Here is a 13,439-nt window from a genome sequence, read left to right as displayed (position 1 = left end):
AGTGCGAAACTTGTTTTCAGTGATGAAGCAACATTTTTTCTTAATGGTGAAGTGAACAGACACAATGTGCGAATCTGGGCGGTAGAGAATCCTCACGCATTCGTGCAGGAAATTCGCAATTCATCAAAAGTTAACGTGTTTTGTGCAATCTCACGATTTAAAGTTTACGGCCTCTTCTTCTGCGAAAAAAAACGTTATAGCACACGTGTATCTGGACATGCTGGAAAATTGGCTCATGCCACAACTGGAGACCGACAGCGCCGACTTCATCTTTCAACAGGATGGTGCTCCACCGCACTTCCGTCATGATGTTCGGCATTTCTTAAACAGGAGATTGGAAAACCGATGGATCGGTCGTGGTGAAGATCATGATCAGCAATTCATGTCATGGCCTCCACGCTCTCCCAACTTAACCCCATGCGATTGCTTTCTGTGGGGTTATGTGAAAGATTCAGTGTTTAAACCTCCTCTACCAAGAAACGTGCCAGAACTGCGAGCTCGCATCAACGATGCTTTCGAACTCAATGATGGGGACATGCTGCGCCGAGTGTGGGAGGAATTTGATTATCGGCTTAATGTCTGCCGAATCTCTAAAGGGGCACATATCGAACATTTGTGAATGCCTAAAAAAACTTTTTGAGTTTTTGTATGTTTGTGCAAAGCATTGTGAAAATATCTCAAATAGTAAAGTTATTGTAGAGCTGTGAAATCGCTTCAATCATTTGTAATAACCCTGTATATATATATCTTAATATGTACACACGTTAGTTTTTTGGTTTGCTTTTTCTCTACTTCGAACAGTCTTTCCTCAAACATATTACACGTTTGTATGTCCACACATCCACACTTCAACACCTAACCCACTGCCTACGGGAAAATAAGAATTAATGGCTTCCTACTGCCACATGTACTTGACGCTTCTAAGCAACCAAAAAACATGCGAATTTTAATACCTATAAATTATTAGTCTGCCAATGACGTAAATACTGGTGTAATGTTGCACCGTACACTGTCCTCATTGGCCAATAGAAATATATGCATATATACCTGTTACACCCTGTATGCGATATAAGTGAAGATAAATCTATTGCACTAATACCTGTTACACACTATATAGTGTATAAGTCGAGATATTTCTAGTGGTGGCTGAGGATAGTGTACTGAACAATATTACATCAATATCTACTTCACTGGACACAAAACAGTCATTCTGTACTGACGGGCATAGTTCACTTATAAGTGCGGTTACAGCCATGCAGGAAGCCTCAGGTTGTAAAATATGAGACGTGTTTGCAGGAAGACTTTTTGATTCAGATAGAAAACAACAGAAATTGGCCAGCCGCGGTGGCCGAGCGGTTCTATGCATTTCAGTCCGGAACCGTGCGACTGCTACGGTCGCAGGTTCGAATCCTGCTTTGGGCATGGATGTATGTGATGTCCTTAGATTAGTTAGGTTTAAGTAGTTCTAAATTCTAGGGGACTAATGACCTCTGATGTTAAGTCCCATAGTGCTCAGAGCCATTTGAACCTTTTGAACAGATATTGCTTGGAGTATCAATTCGTTGTGTTGCAGAACAACAAACTGAGAGGTTATATTAGATTAGATTAGTACGTGTTCCATAGATCATGAATACGACTCTTCGTAATGATGTGGAACGTGTCAAGTTAATAAAAGGTGTCTACACAAGATACTACATTACACAAAATATTACACGACACTTAATTTTTTTGTGGTGGGGTTGGGTAAATTACCCACTTACTATATCCAAAAATTGATCTGATTAGTAGAAGGAGTTGCCATTAAGAAATTCTTTTAATTTCCTTTTAAATGCTGTATGGCTATCTGTCAGACTTTTGATGCTATTAGGTAAGTGACCAAACACTTTTGTAGCAGCATAATTTACCCCCTTCTGAGCCAAAGTTAGATTTAACCTTGAGTAGTTTAGATCAGCCTTTCTCCTAGTGTTGTAGCCATGTACACTGCTATTACTCTTTAATTCGTTGGGATTGTTAACAAAAAATTTCGTAAGTGATTATATATATTGTGAGGCTACAGTGAAGATCTCTAGCTCATTAAATAAGTGTCTGCAGGATGATCTTGGATGAGATCCAGCAATTATTCTGGTTACACGCTTTTGCGCAATGAACACTGCTTTACTCAACGATGAGTTACCACAGAATATGATGCCATACGAAAGCAGAGAATGAAAATATGCGTGGTAAGCTAATTTACTGAGATGTATATCGCCAAAATTTGCAATGACCCTAATAACATAAGTAGCTGAACTCAAACGTTTCAGTAGATCTTAAGTGTGTTTTTCCAGTTCAACCCCTCATCAATGCATACACCTAGAAATTTTGAATATTCTACCTTAGCTACCGATTTCTGATTGAAGTCTATATTTATTAATGGTGTCATTCCATTTACTGTGTATAACTGTATGTACTGTGTTTTGTCAAAGTTTAATGAGAGCCCATTTGCAGAGAACCACTTAATGATTTTCTGGCAAACATCGTTTACATTTTCACCAGTTAATTCTTGTCTGTTGGGTGTGATAGCTATACTTGTATCATCGGCGCTTTGCATCTTCGTGAATATAGCATGGCAAGTCATTAATATACAGTGTGAGTCACCTAACATTACCGCTGGATATATTTCGTAAACCACATCAGTAATTACATGGTGATGACTTTAATCATCGAGTGCAATTCTGTCAATGAACATTAACAGAGAATGCGTTGCAGTTCTACCTGTTTACCGATGAAGCGGGTTTCACAAACCACGGGGCAGTGAATCTACGGAACATGCATTATCGGTCCGTGGACAATCCTCGCTGGCTCAGACAGGCAGAGCGACAGCGACCGTGCACTGTAAATGTATGGTGCGGAATCATTGGCGACCACCTCATTGGTCCTAACTTCATTGCAGGGGCCCAAACAGCTGCAACATACATCGCGATTTTAAAGAATGATCTGCCAACGTTGCTCGAAAATGTCCCACTGGAAACGCGTCGACGTATGTGGTATCAGCATGATGGTGCACCTGCACATTCCGCAATTAACACTAGGCTGACCCTTGATAGGATGTTCGACGGGCGTTTCATAGGACGTGGAGGACGCATAAATTGGCCAGCCCGTTCTCCTGATCTTACACCTCTGGACTTCTTTCTGTGGGGTACGTTAAAGGAGAATGTGTACCATGATGTGCCTACCATCCCCGAGGTTATGAAACAACGTATTGTGGCAGCCTGCGGCGACATTACACCAGATGTACCGCGGCGTGTACGACATTCATTACGCCAGAGATTGCAATAGTGTGCAGCAAATGATGGCCACCACATTGAACATCTATTGGCCTGACATGTCGGGACACACTCCATTCCACTCCGTAATTGAAAACGGCAACCACGTGTGTACATGTACCTCACCCCTCATGGTAATGTACATGTGCGTCAGTGAAAAAGACCAATCAAAAGGTTTTAGCGTGTGGACGTAATGTGCTGTTCCAGTCTCTTCTGTACCTAAGATCCATCACCGTTCCCTTTGGATCCCTACGTAATTCGGTGCTCTCCAGTACACACGATCGAAGAGCGGAGGAGTGGTACTCAAGCGTCAACTTTAGGTTACAATATCTCCGGATGTAATTAACATTTTACAATGCAACAAACGGCACTTATTACATATTTGTTTATATGTTCAGATGTGCTAACAAAACTAACATGGTTCCATTTAAAAAACCTATATTTGTGTTAAAAAACATACTTCCGTGCATTTTTGTATGGTTTGTATTAAATAATAACACTAGCCCCTCTCCTCACGTTCGGTCTGTGGAATCGGTTCGTCAGTATTTGATGTGGTTTACGAAATATATCCAGCGGTAACGTTAGGTGACTCACCCTGTATATTAAGAACAGCAGAGGACCCAATACCGAACCTTGCGGCACCACATTCTTGATTGTTCCCCAGCTTGAGAAATCACCAGTTTTTTGCATATTATGTGAACTGCTTATTTCAACTTTCTCCACTCTTCCACTGAGGTATGATTTAAACCATTTGAGCACTGTCCCATTCATACCACAGTACTTGAGCTTATCTAGAAGTATTACATGATTTACACAATCAAAAGCCTTTGAGAGATCACAAAAAATCCCAATGGGTGACTTCCGGTTACTCACAGCATTTAATATTTCATTAGTGAAAGTATATATAGCATTTTACGTTGAAGGTAGTGACAGAGAATTCATAACGGACAATACATTACTAAAGATACTAGTATAGCTAGTACGCAGAGACGAAGACATTTAGAAAGTTAAAAATAATACTGGAAGGCACCATACTAGCTCAAAAGCTGACACATTCACAGCTATAGGTTTCTACAGGTTTTATTGCCTGAATTAAAAAAAAAAAACTGTTGCCAATTAAGTTTGCTGCTGGGCTTAAAATATGTTGCTGTTTTTGTTGTTGTGGTCTTCAATCTGGAGACGGCTTTGATGCAGCTCTCAATGCTCGTCTATCCTGTGCAACCCTGATCACCTCGGAACAGCTGCTGCAACTTACATCCATTTCAAGCTGCTTGCTGTATTCATCTCCTTGTAAACCCTCTACAATTATTACATCGCAGACTGGAGATTCTTTGATGCCTCAGGTTGTGACTCGTCGCTCGATACCTCCCCTTACTCAGTTTGTTGCAATTTTTTTTCCTTAAAACGATTCCGTACTATTCATCAGCTACTCGAGCTACCTATGTAATCTCGAACATCTTTCTGTAGCATCACATTTAGAAAGCTTCAATTCTGTTTTTGTTTGAACTGCTTATCGCCCTAGTTTCACTTTTGTAGAAGGTTACACTCCAAACGAATACATTCAGAAGAGGCTTAAATATTAACTTAATGCACCTGCTCCTTTCCAGATAAAATGCCTTTTTATACTACTGACAAATAATAAATAGGAATAGACTGGTGCATCTTATATCACCTGGAAGCTGCTGGAAGCGGTAAAAAACGAGTCAGCTCCAGAAGTACAAATGATCGGTCGAGGAAAATTACTATTCTGAAGCGATATCTGAATACTGAACAGTTTACATCTAAAACGTTATTTGTATTTTGGGCCGTTTCGATCGTGTAATTAAGAAACCTGTACTTCTTCTTCTTCAGTAGCTCTACAGCCCTTGGTGAGCCTTGGCTTCTTCAACAATCTTCCTCCACACTTCTCGGTTATTTGCTGCTCTTTTCCACTCCCGGACTCCCATATTGCTGATATCCATTATTACCTCATCGATCCATCTTCTTCTAGGTCTCCCTTTTCGCCTAACTGAATGGATCATACCTTTCATCATTTTCTTTGGAATTCTATCCTCTGCCATTCTCTCCAAGTGTCCTAGCCATCGTATTCGCTGTGATTTAACAAATTTTACTATGTCCCTGCCTTGTATTAACTCCTGTAATTCAGCATTGTAGCGTATTCTCCAGTCTTCTTCCTCCCTTATTGGCCCATAGATTTTGCGTAGTATTTTCCGCTCAATGCTTCTTAGAGCATTTTTATCGTGTTCTGTCAATGTCCATACCTCTGAGCCGTATGTGATAACTGGGCGGACTAGGGAATTATATATTAGCAATTTAGTTTTTCTTGTAACAAGGCTACTTTTGAAAAGCTGCATATTTGCAAAGTAAGCTCTGTTTCCTGCTTGTATTCTTTCCCTTATAGCCTTTCCAATACTGTTATCATTTGTTATTAGGGCTCCCAAATAGTTAAAAGAGGACACTCCATTGAAGCATTTCCCATTGATGTTTAGGTTTTTAGGGGTTCTTCTGGCCTCAGATTGTGACATTACCATATATTTTGTTTTATTTACATTTACTATGAGGCCAATTTTTAAGGCTTCTGTTTCCATTGCCCGGTATGTTTCTAGGAGTGTATTGGTATTTCTTTTATAAGAAAGGGGACAGAACAGCATGTGAAAACTATAGAGGTGTAACACTCCTAAGTACAGCTTATAAGATCTTCACACGTATATTAAACGAAAGGATACGGAAGTGTGCAGAAGGCATACTAGGGGAATATCAGTGTGGCTTTCGACCGGGCAGAGGAACAACTGATCAAATATTTGTGATAAGGCAAATGATGGAAAAGTTCTATGAATATGATATAGATCTGCATTTCTTATTCATCGATTTCAAACAAGCCTTTGACAGCATAATTCGGCAAGAACTATACAGAGTACTGAAAGAAGTTGGTATATGTGCTAAATTAATAAGACTAATCAGAATGATTAGCCTCTCCACTGTCCTATTCAACATTGCCCTGCATAGTGCAGTAAATAAAATCAACAAAAGAGGCACCATATTTATGAAAACTAGCCAGATATGTGCATACGCTGATGACATTGCTATAGTAGGAAGAAATACCAATACACTCCAAGAAACCTGTACTGAAACTTGCAATTTGAAGTAAGCCTAAGGAAAGAAGAACGAAGTTGTTATCGATATGCTATTTACTGATGCAGTGAAGGAGACTATTTTCTTAGGTTTTCGCTTTCAATAAACTATTTACAAATTTAGCACTGATAACAAACTGCCGGGAAAAATATCGTGTTATATCGATTGTCTGCGCATGTCTATGCCTCACACGTAACTTTACGATGGTTGCGATCCGACGAGTTACGTGACTGCCATTAGCGAAGCTTCCTTCCTCGGGTGTTCAGTACGCTTAACTCTCAGTTTCTCAAGTCATATACGAAATATTACCCACTCATCATGATCACTATGTAGCACTAGCTTACGCAGTACCTAGTTGTGTCTATTCATAAGATAAAAAGCATTCTGCTTTACTCCTTAAAATTAGCTTTACACTTATGGGACACTTACCTTATGAACTATGCGGAACTTGGTACGATGCCGAAACACTTCCTTTTATCATCTTCAAAGCTTTTTCCAAAAATTTTGATGTACAAGCTATCCCAAAAAGACAGGGACAAACATTAGGGTTACTTCTTCTACACCCAGAAAAGAACAAAATGGCTACTATAGAAGGACTCTAAAGCCCATACCATAAGAGACACAAGCATTTGTTCATCTTCGACATTCTGAAATTCCTTTACTGCATGCTCTTTGCTTTTTATATTTCCGGAAGAGATAGTATGGACTAAAAGATGAAAAAAATATCTAGTAAACATGGGCTCTAAAACGCATATCTTATGAGCTATGAACACCTAGAAGAGATGCGTTTCACACTAGCGAAAAAGAATAAGTGCTCATAGCTCATAAGGTATGCATCTTAGACCCCACGGTTTCCGACATTTTTTTGTTTTGTTTTGTTGAATACCTCCTCCTACAGAAACATGGAAAGCACCCTCCGTCCAGTAGAGGAGTTTGTTTCATAGTATCGAAGATGAAGAAGTCCTCACACCTATTGAGGTGTGCGTAAATAGAGCCCATTTTTACTAGGCATTTTTTGCCTATTTCTGTACAAGAAACCTGTCCCTAAAGTTTTCCGGTGTTTTTTCGGACACCCTGTACATTGTCACTTCTCTGAGACACAGTTGAAGGTAATCCTTTCTTCTCGTTAAGACTACGTTTTTTATTCCATTTTCGTTTTTCAGTCACTCAGATCACGAATTCACATAGGGTGACAACTATTTAATAATATCAAAAAAGTTTACATTAGTAACAAACTACGGAGTACACACACTTTATTCAACATGTAAACGTCACTGCAGATGTTCTGATTTAAGTTATGACGTATTCGATATGCCTATCATCATTGGCGATGTTGTGGCCCAGACGAATAGCGAAAATCTGCATGACGTACAGAAGTGTGGAGACATCGATGCTGTCTATGAACTGAATGGCCATTTTCAGCTCAGAAATGGTTTTGGGTTTTTTGCTGTACATCTTGTCTTTAATGTAGTCCCACAAAAAGGAGTCGCATGTGTTCAGATCCGGAGGATATGGCGGCCAATTGAGGCCCATGCCAGTGGCCTCTGGGTACCCTAGAGTCAGAATGTGATCCCCAAAGTGCTCCTTCAGGACATCAGACACTATCTTGCTTCGATGGGGTCGGGCTCCGTCTTGCAAGAACCACATCGTGTCGAAATCATGGTCGCTTTGGATAATGCGGACGAAATTATCTTCCAAACCCTTCACGTACCGTTCATAGCCACCGCGCCATCAAGGAGTATCTCACCGATTATTCCGTGAGTGGACATTGCACACCACACAGTCATCCGTTGAGGGTGAAGAGACTTCTCGATCCCGCAGTGCGTATTCTGTCCCCCAAATGCGCCAATTTTGCTTATTGATGGACCTATACAAATGAAAGTAGGCTTCGTCGGTAAACCACAACGTGCATGCGTATACTAATTCCCATCGTGCCCCGCGGCCAACCATGTAGTTTGGACATTCTAACGATATCCGTTATAAAGTTATCCGGATTTTATTTCATATAATTGAAGAATTATGACCCTATACATCTCTTCACAATTTAGATTTCTCAGTGTTGACTACTCGTTTTTCTCGACATCTCTCTCCACCTTCATTTTCAAGTTTTTCTTCATCTACATTGTTTCCGTTGTCCATAGGATAAATCTGCCTGCCTGTAAGTTATCACTAGTGTTCCACTCAGAAACTGAAATAAACATTATTATCCGTTACAACTAAGGAATCGTCGGAATAACAAGGTTCCATGTCAAGGCTGGTACTTCATTACGGAACCCCATCAAGGACGGTCGCTGGCAGACGCAGTGGCGGATAAGAGGCGTCGGGATACACACACTTTCAAGATATTCTATATGCCACCGCAGTTGCAGATTATTTACGTCACAGAGGAGTACCGCTCTCCCCATTCTGTATTCGTGGCTTGCGATGGTAGCATAGTCACAGTTAGATCCAGCGGTGCGATGTGTGTTACAAGTGAGAACAATGTATCGAGCTATATGAAGCTGCAGTCAATTGTACACTGTTGTATGAGTATCATTACGTGTAGAGAACAGCGCTAACCGTAAAGCGACAATCACATTCACAAATTCACGTTATCTCTGTAGGCGTGGATTGGTTCAAGTGTTGAGTATTCTATCTCAAAGACTTAATAAAGTGAACAGCGCCGGCCGGTGTGGCCGTGCGGTTCTAGGCGCCTCAGTCTGGAACCATGTGACCACTACGGTCGCAGGATCGAATCCTGCCTCGGTCATGCATGTGTGTGATGTCCTTAGGTTAGTTAGGTTTAAGTAGTTCTAAGTTCTAGGGGACTGATGACCTAAGATGTTGAGTCCCATAGTGCCCAGAGCCATTTGAACCATTTCTTGGTCTCCCTCTACGATTTTTACCCTCCACGCTGCCCTCCAATACTAAACTGGTGATTCCATGATGCCTCAGAACATGTCCCACCAAACGATCCCTTCTTCTAGTCAAGTTGTGCCACAAAATTCTCTTCTCCCCAATCCTATTCAATTCCTCCTCATTAGTTATGTGATCTACCCACCTAAGAGCCATATGAACCATATAAAGTTAACAGCTAATTTTGTGTGTGTGTTGTTGTATCCGCTCAGCGTGATGTAAAACTAGACTTGCTTCAACGCTACTAAGACATCCATTACTGTTTCTTTACTGTACGTGGCATTACTGGTCATAAATTCCGCACTAAGTATGTAACCTACAGACATGCGTCGTATGGGACAAAATGATAACAAATGAAGTATGTCTATTTGGAAGACCTTAATGTTGCCAAGAAGGAAAGAAGATCGGTGTTGAATATCCTGTTGGTCATGAGAGAATTTCAGAAAAGCTTTAGTACAGTGTGGATAACAGAGGAAATAAGATGTGGCCTCTCCAGAGGAGAGGATTCACCTTGGACTACTAAGACAAAGCAAGTGTAACCTTCATCTGGATGACCAGAAAGAGAAATGAATCCAGATCTTCTCGAGCATCAGTCTAGTTTGTAATAACTCACTACTAGGCTTTTACGACAATATGGCTTCAAGCGAATCTACACCCGTGATTTTCCCGATGGCCGGACAGGTACGGTTTAACTGGTTTTGCTTCACTTCTGTGGCGTTGTCCCCTTTGAAAACTGACTCACACAAGAGGACCACCTCCAAAGCCCCAAACGTATGGGGTCCATTGACCGAAACATGGACACTGCACTTACCAGCAAGCGGGTCTGTTGTTGGATGGCAGCCTTCCAGAGAACTGCGAAACGCAAAAAGACTCTTAAAGTAATATCTAGCAATGTTCACGAGAAAATTCGAGTAGCAGCAGATGCTCAGAAGTATTACAATGACAATCGCTTGGTAGTGACTTTGGCGTTTCTATGTCATATGACAGCCATAGGGACTATTCAACTCACAAGGACCGGAATTTTGTCACTCTCTACAAAGGTTGCGCAGTGTCGATCGTTCAGAGGGTGAGAGTGCAAAGTGAGTCCACCAGTGACAACGATGTTGCGGTTGGAAATTCGACGTCCTGGAGAACAGAATGTGAGATCACGATGAAAATTGCCGAGAAGGGGCAGCCACGTTGAGAGGTAGGAGAGAGAGGGATGGGCGTTCTGGGCTCGATGAAACAATCTGTGACTGGTCGGCCAGCCTGAGGAAGTAGTGGTTTTCGTGATGCTTCAAATAAATCGTTTCAACTTTTCATTCCGGAAGCATGTCAATCTATTGCCGACTCAGTTATCAAACCTTGGGTCAGTAACGTCTATTCCAGTTTATATCGTCATCTTGTAACACACTCATGTTCCATCCCATGCTGAATGCACTGTCTTGCAGTCCTATGCTTGAATCTTTAAGCGTCTGACAACTTCCATGCATTACATTGACAAAGAAACTGCGATATAATCGCCATCGACGAGATCTGCCATACACGAAGAGAGTAACACCACATTTCACCATACATTGCCCCTTAATACGGGGTGATCTTAGTGTGTTCCATTTCACTACATTTTCGTGCGAACGGGGAACCATTAGTTTCTCAACTAGTCAGTTCCAATTGAAATTCGTCTCAAGCATTTCAATCTCTTCCTGATGTGGCTCCGTTCTTGGAAAGTAAATAAATGAATAAATCAAATTTTATAGTCCAGGAAGGGGGACAAAAACATCACATTGTCTGCATAGCTAAATGGTACCCCACCTAATTACTGAAGATAAAGTAAGACTTCCTTAAAATTGTTTCTATTACGATATCATTCCAATTGTGAAACCACATTGACATATATGCATAAGGGCAATCCATCAGAAATCTTACACGTAGCCTAGAGTTTATAATTTCTTGAATTTACACATATAACAGCGCATTCATAGTAGGGTGATTCAGGAAGAGGAAGGCATATGTTAATCAATGCTACTCTGAGATGTAACTTCAGAAAAATACTGTTTGTCTAGGACACGCAGTGAAGCCTCATTTATGTGCGCAATGTGAAGAACGGGCTAGGACAGTAAAATAACAGTAGTAAGATGTGACTAAGGAATGTAAAAAGAAGTGATCAGTTCTACTACAATTTTGTTGAACTGGTTAGTTACGAATTTATACAAGCTGATACGATATTTTCGTCACCAATGACCAGAATTAGAACTCAACTGCCATATCACTATCATCCTGAAGAACTGGTTAATTACATCCCCGGTTACTGCGTTGTTATCTTCCCATACTTAATTATTTTAGGAATTGCCTGAGACAGGAGGCAATTCATTTCAGAACAACTGTCCTTGGAAACTTCAGAGAGCACAGAAAACAACTGTTGGGAAAGATCTTAATAAAGGATGTTAATAAAGAGACGGAAATTTTGGTTACTACGAAATTCAGTACCAGATCCACGCTCACTGTCCCTATAGAAAGAACAAGTTTGTCATCTTTTACGACTCTACAGTTGTGTTGGGATCACGACACAGGGGAGAGGACGATTTCTGATGTCACTCCTCCATGATCTAAGTAATAAAGGGACGAAGTGCATCTGATTTCTAGCGTTTTTAATAATTTCATAATTAGTCATTCGCTAATCCAATCACGTACGCTCTCTGAGCGCGACTCCACCACAGGAGATTCAGGTATACAGGTAGAAACTGTGGCTAAATGCGAACTGAGCACACTACTGAACACCAACCCTTGGAGTTATCATTTAGAACGAGTAGCTAGAAGCGATTGTCGGACAACAGCAGAGTGGTTTCCTATTTATCGCGATATTGCTCCGCTGTGCGCCGATCAAAAGATGATCGCCACGCCCCGAGCATTACATACGTTATCTTTGTGAGGCAATTCTGCCGCAAGTTACCGGCTTCTACATCTTCGTAATTCTGCTTGTGCAACGATAACAACCAGATGTGGCTATTTATTTGATTTTTCTAAGGGTTGTTTCAGTTGATGTTCGTACTTACAAGGAATAGGCATACAGCAGCGTGCATGGGGAATGGTAGATAGAACCAAGCGCTCAAATAAATATTTTTCTCAAAGTAAAGGAAAATGTTGTTTAAGCTCTACAGCAATGAGGGCTAAAATAAATGGAAATAAAATTAAATGTCACCAAATGCTCAAGAAATTATCTTTTACAATAATGCAAATGTGGGCAGGACTCAAATTCTGCACTATTCCACATTACTGGATACCTCGTACTACTGGTACTTTTAAAATATATAACAGAAATTCACTCAATAAATACACACTAACTGATTTATAATGACCCTGGATAGCTGAGCAGTAAGAATAAGTGCTTGAATAATTTAAATCGTACAAGTAAGAACACAATTAAATCGAAACAATGCTTGTAGCCGACAGCAATACCGTAAATAATCTTCCCACCCCTACCCCATCCCCCCCCACACACACTCACACTCACCCCGCGCCCCACAAACACGCACAAGTTACAACAGCAGCACTTGTAACTGAAAACTGATGAAAAGTTACCTCATGGACTATGCCACGCCCTTCTCTGAAGGACCGCTTAGCTTGTCCTCCAGGATACGGCGCTCTACTTGACAGTCGCTACATTGTCTCTCGAGCGTGAGATAAAGACTTCACCTCGCGACCCCTGGTACGTCTGTAAGAGGCTCGGAACTCGACGTGCGCAGCGTCTACTGCGCCACGCGTGAAGTCGTTGCTTAGTAACAGTCAAAACTCTTAACAATGAGCAATATCTCTACCAAATCAAATACCAGTTAATTAATTATCTGTGGTGCCATACGTGTAACTGTAAAATACTTTTATTAATTATCATTTGCTACTCTATGCAGTGTTCGTCAACCCTTTATGCTCAGTAGCCATTACCGACATAGTTGGATCGCCTCTCAGGCTACATACCTATGTATCTCGTTATTAACTGGTAACTTACATAAATTAGTGTATTATCAACCCCTAATACGCTGGCTACAGTACGGTCGCGGTAGGTTGGCCGCCACCATCAGTTATCGACCACATGTTCTCAGTTTCATATTGGTCCCAAGTAGTGACACTATAACT

Source organism: Schistocerca americana, chromosome 8 (genome assembly GCF_021461395.2).
Source record: "Schistocerca americana isolate TAMUIC-IGC-003095 chromosome 8, iqSchAmer2.1, whole genome shotgun sequence".
Classification (NCBI taxonomy): Eukaryota; Metazoa; Arthropoda; class Insecta; order Orthoptera; family Acrididae; genus Schistocerca; species Schistocerca americana.
This window is presented reverse-complemented; position numbering follows the sequence as displayed.